Below are 6,005 nucleotides of genomic sequence, written 5' to 3'. Positions count from 1 at the left end.
ATGGGTGTTGGAATCATTACAATCACATAGTGATGTGAACTAGATTATTGACTCTAGTGCAAGTGGGAGATTGTTGGAAATATGCCCTAGAGGCAATAATAAAATGGTTATTATTGTATTTCCTTGTTCATGATAATTGTCTATTGTTCATGCTATAATTGTATTGACCGGAAACCGCAATACATGTGTGAATACATAGACCACAACATGTCCCTAGTGAGCCTCTAGTTGACTAGCTCATTGATTAACAGATGGTCATGGTTTCCTGACCATGGACATTGGATGTCATTGATAACGGGATCACATCATTAGGAGAATGATGTGATGGACAAGACCCAATCCTAAGCATAGCACAAGATCGTGTAGTTCATTTGCTAAAGCTTTTCTAATCTCAAGTATCATTTCCCTAGACCATGAGATTGTGTAACTCCCTGATACCGTAGGAGTGCTTTGGGTGTACCAAACGTCACAATGTAACTGGGTGACTATAAAGGTGCACTACAGGTATCTCCGAAAGTGTTTGTTGGGTTGGCACAAATCGAGACTGGGATTTGTCACTCTGTATGACGGAGAGGTATCTCTGGGCCCACTCGGTAATGCATCATCATAATGAGCTCAATGTGACTAAGTAGTTAGTCATGGGATCATGCATTACGGTACGAGTAAAGTGACTTGCCAGTAACGAGATTGAACGAAGTATTGGGATACCGACGATCGAATTTCGGGCAAGTAACGTACCGATGGGAATTGTATACGGGATTGCTTGAATCCTCGACATTGTGGTTCATCCGATGAGATCATCATGGAACATGTGGGAGCCAACATGGGTATCCAGATCCCGCTGTTGGTTATTGGCCGGAGAATGTCTCGGTCATGTTTGCATGATTCCCGAACCCGTAGGGTCTACACACTTAAGGTTCGGTGACGCTAGAGTTGTTATGGGAAATAGTATGTGGTTACCGAAGGTTGTTCGGAGTCCCGGATGAGATCCCGGACGTGACGAGGAGCTCCAGAATGGTCCGGAGGTGAAGATCGGTATGTTGGACGAAGGGTATTGGAGTCCGGAATTGTTCCGAGGGTACCAGGTGATGACCAGCGTGTCCGAAAGGGGTTTCGGAGGCCCCGGCAAGCGTTGGGCGGGCTTATGGGCCAAGGGGAGAGGGCACATCAGCCCACTAAGGGGCTGAGCGCCCCTGCCACCCCATCTCACGTAACCAGGAGAGGTGGGGGCACCACCCCTAGGGCAGCCGCCCCTCCTAGCTTGGGGGGAAAGTTTCCTAGGGGGTGGGGGCGCCCAAACCCATCTATGGTTTCCCCTGTGGCCGCCGCCCCTCCCCTAGGGAACCCTAGGGCGCCTCCCCCTCCTCCCTTCCCCCTATATATAGTGAGGGAGAGAGAGGGCAGCCACAACCTTCCCCTGGCGCAGCCCTCTCCCTCCTCCAACACCTCCTCCCCCTCCGTAGTGCTTGGTGAAGCCCTGCCGGAGAACCACGAGCTCCATCACCACCATGTCGTCGTGCTGCCGGAGTTTTCCCTCAACTTCTGCTCTCCCCTTGCTGGATCAAGAAGGAGGAGACGTCCCCGGGTTGTACGTGTGGTGAACGCGAAGGCACCATTGTTCGGTGCTTAGATCGGATTCGGCCGCGATCTGAATCGCTTCGTGAACGACTCCACCGACCGCGTTCTTCTAACGCTTCCGCATCGTGATCTTCAAGGGTATGAAGATGCACTCCCCTCTCTCTCGTTGCTAGTCTCTCCATAGATTGATCTTGGTGATGCGTAGAAAATTTTGAATTTCTGCTACATTCCCCAACAGAAACTGCGTGGTAGGGTGTGCCACGTCTCGGCACGGAGGAAAAATGTGTTGGGGGACGTTGCATAAAATAAAACATTTCCTATGGTTTCACCAAGATCAATCTATGAGTTCATCTAGCAATGAGAGAGAGGAGTGCATCTACATACCGTTATAGATCGAGCGCAAGCGTTCAAGGGAATGGGGTTGAGGGAGTCGTACTCGTCGTGATCCAAATCACCGGATATCCTAGCGCCGAACGGACGGCACCTCCGCGTTCAACACACGTACGGTCAGGGAGACGTCTCCTCCTTCTTGATCCAGCAAGGGGGAAGGAGAGGTTGATGAAGATCCAGGAGCACAACGGCCTGGTGGTGGATGGAGCAGCGATCTCGGCAGGGCTTCGCCAAGCGTCTGCGAGAGGGAGAGGTGTAGCAGAGGGAGAGGGAGGCGCCAAGAGCATGGGTGCGGCTGCCCTCCCTCCCCCCCCCCCCTCTTTATATAGGGCCCCTAGGGGGGTGTCGGCCTTAGGAGATGGGATCTCCAAGGGGGGCGGCGGCCAAGGGGGTGGCTTGCCCCCAAGGCAAGTGGAGGCGCCCCCCACCCCTAGGGTTACCAACCCTAGGCGCAGGGGGGGCCAAGGGGAGGCGCACCAGACCGCTAGGGGCTGGTTACCCTCCCACTTCAGCCCATGGGGCCCTCCAGGATAGGTGGCCCCACCCGATGGACCCCCAGGATCCTTCCGGTGGTCCCGGTACAACACCGGTGACCCCCGAAACTTTCCCGATGGCCGAAACCTGACTTCCTATATATAATTCTTTACCTCCGAACCATTCCGGAACTCCTCGTGACGTCCGGATCTCATCCAGGACTCCGAACAACTTTCGGTTTACTGCATACTCATATCTCTACAACCCTAGCGTCACCGAACCTTAAGTGTGTATACCCGACGGGTTCGGAAGACATGCAGACATGACGGAGAATCCTCTCCGGTCAATAACCAACAGCGGGATCTGGATACCCATGTCGGCTCCCACATGCTCCTCGATGATCTCATCGGATGAACCACGATGTCGAGGATTTAAGCAACCCCGTATACAATTCCCTTTGTCAATCGGTACGTTACTTGCCCGAGACTCGATCGTCGGTATCCCAATACCTCGTTTAATCTCGTTACCGGCAAGTCACTTTACTCGTACCGTAATGCATGATCCCATGACCAGACACTTGGTCACATTGAGCTCATTATGATGATGCATTACCGAGTGGGCCCATAGATACCTCTCCGTCATACGGAGTGACAAACCCAAGTCTCGATTCGTGCCAACCCAACAGACACTTTCGGAGATACCCGTAGTGCACCTTTATAGTCACCCAGTTACGTTGTGATGTTTGGCACACCCAAAGCACTCCTACGGTATCCGGGAGTTGCACAATCTCATGGTCTAAGGAAATGATACTTGACATTTGGAAAAGCTCTAGCTAAATGAACTACACGATCTTTGAGCTATGCTTAGGATTGGGTCATGTCCATCACATCATTCTCCTAATGATGTGATCCCGTTATCAATGACATCCAATGTCCATAGTCAGGAAACCATGACTATCTGTTGATCAACGAGCTAGTCAATTAGAGGCTCACTAGGGACACGTTGTGGTCTATGTATTCACACGTGTATTACGATTTCCGGATAATACAATTATAGCATGAATAACAGACAATTATCATGAACAAAGAAATATAATAATAACCATTTTATTATTGCCTCTAGGGCATATTTCCAATAGTCTCCCACTTACACTAGATTTCAATAATCTAGTTACATTGTGATGAATCGAACACCCATGGAATTCTGGTGTTGATCATGTTTTGCCCTAGGGAGAGGTTTAGTCAACGGGTCTGCCACATTCAGGTATGTATGTACTTTACAAATATCTATGTCTCCATCTTGAACATTTTCACGTATGGAGTTGAAGCGACGCTTGATGTGCCTGGTCTTCTTGTGAAACCTGGGCTCCTTGGCAAGTGCAATAGCTCCAGTGTTGTCACAGAAGAGTTTGATTGGCCCCGATGCATTGGGTATGACTCCTAGGTCGGTGATGAACTCCTTCACCCAGATTGCTTCATGCGCTGCCTCCGAGGCTGCCATGTACTCTGCTTCACATGTAGATCCCGCCACGACGCTTTGTTTGCAACTGCACCAGCTTACTGCCCCACCATTCAGAATATACATGTATCCGGTTAGTGACTTCGAGTCATCCAGATCTGTATTGAAGCTAGCATCGACGTAACCCTTTACGACGAGCTCTTCGTCACCTCCATAGATGATAAACATGTCCTTTGTCCTTTTCAGGTACTTCAGGATATTCTTGACCGCTGTCTAGTGTTCCTTGCCGGGATTACTTTGGTACCTTCCTACCAAACTTACGGCAAGGTTTACATCAGGTCTGGTACACAGCATGGCATACATAATAGATCCTATGGCTGAGGCATAGGGGATGACACTCATCTCTTCTTTATCTTCTGCCGTGGTCGGGCATTGAGCAGAGCTCAATCTCACACCTTGCAATACAGGCAAGAACCCATTCTTGGACTGATCCATATTGAACTTCTTCAATATCTTATCAAGGTATGTGCTTTGTGAAAGACATATGAGGCGTCTCGATCTATCCCTATAGATCTTGATGCCTAGTATGTAAGCAGATTTTCCAAGGTCCTTCATTGAAAAACACTTATTCAAGTAGGCCTTAATGTTGTCCAAAAGTTCTATATCATTTCCCATCAAAAGTATGTCATCTACATATAATATGAGAAATGCTACAGAGCTCCCACTCACTTTCTTGTAAACGCAGGCTTCTCCATAAGTCTGCACAAACCCAAACGCTTTGATCATCTCATCAAAGCGAATGTTCCAACTCTGAGATGCTTGCACCAGCCCATAAATGGATCGCTGGAGCTTGCATACCTTGTTAGCATTCTTAGGATCGACAAAACCTTCCGGCTGCATCATATACAGTTCTTCCTTAAGATAACCGTTAAGGAATGCCGTTTTGATGTCCATCTGCCATATCTCATAATCATAGTATGCGGCAATTGCTAACATGATTCGGACGGACTTCAGCTTCGCTACGGGAGAGAAAGTCTCATCGTAGTCAACCCCTTGAACTTGCCAATAACCCTTAGCGACAAGTCGAGCTTTATAGATGGTAACATTACCATCCACATCCGTCTTCTTCTTAAAGATCCATTTGTTTTCTATCGCTCGCCGATCATCGGGCAAGTCTGTCAAAGTCCATACTTTGTTTTCATACATGGATTCTATCTCGGATTGCATGGCTTCAAGCCATTTGTTGGAATCTGGGCCCGCCATCGCTTCTTCATAGTTCGAAGGTTCACCGTTGTCTAACAACATGATTTCCAGGACAGGGTTGCCATACCACTCTGGTGTGGAACGTGTCCTTGTGGACCTACAAAGTTCAGTAGCAACTTGATCCGAAGTACCTTGATCATCATCATTAATTTCCTCTCCAGTCGGTGCAGGCACCACAGGAACATCTTCCTGAGCTGCGCTACTTACCGGTTCAAGAGGTAGTACTTCATCAAGTTCCACTTTCCTCCCACTTACTTCTCTCGGGATAAACTCTTTCTCCAGAAAGGACCCGTTCTTGGCAACAAAAATCTTGCCTTCGGATCTAAGGTAGAAGGTATACCCAATGGTTTCCTTAGGGTATCCTATGAAGACGCATTTTCCGACTTGGGTTCGAGCTTTTCAGGTTGAAGTTTCTTGACATAAGCATCACATCCCCAAACTTTTAGAAACGACAGCTTAGGTTTCTTCCCAAACCATAATTCATACAGTGTCGTCTCAGCGGATTTAGACGGTGCCCTATTTAAAGTGAATGTAGCTGTCTCTAGAGCGTATCCCCAAAAAGATAGCGGTAAATCGGTAAGAGACATCATAGATCGCACCATATCCAATAAAGTGCGATTACGACGTTCGGACACACCGTTACGCTGAGGTGTTCTAGGCGGCGTGAGTTGTGAAACGATTCCACATTTCCTTAAGTGTGTACCAAATTCGTGACTTAAATATTCTCCTCCACGATCTGATCGCAAGAACTTTATTTTTCGGTCACATTGATTCTCTACCTCATTCTGAAATTCCTTGAACTTTTCAAAGGTCTCAGACTTGTGTTTTATCAAGTAGACCTA

This window comes from Triticum dicoccoides, chromosome 6B (genome assembly GCF_002162155.2).
Source record: "Triticum dicoccoides isolate Atlit2015 ecotype Zavitan chromosome 6B, WEW_v2.0, whole genome shotgun sequence".
In the NCBI taxonomy this organism is placed as follows: domain Eukaryota; kingdom Viridiplantae; phylum Streptophyta; class Magnoliopsida; order Poales; family Poaceae; genus Triticum; species Triticum dicoccoides.
This window is presented reverse-complemented; position numbering follows the sequence as displayed.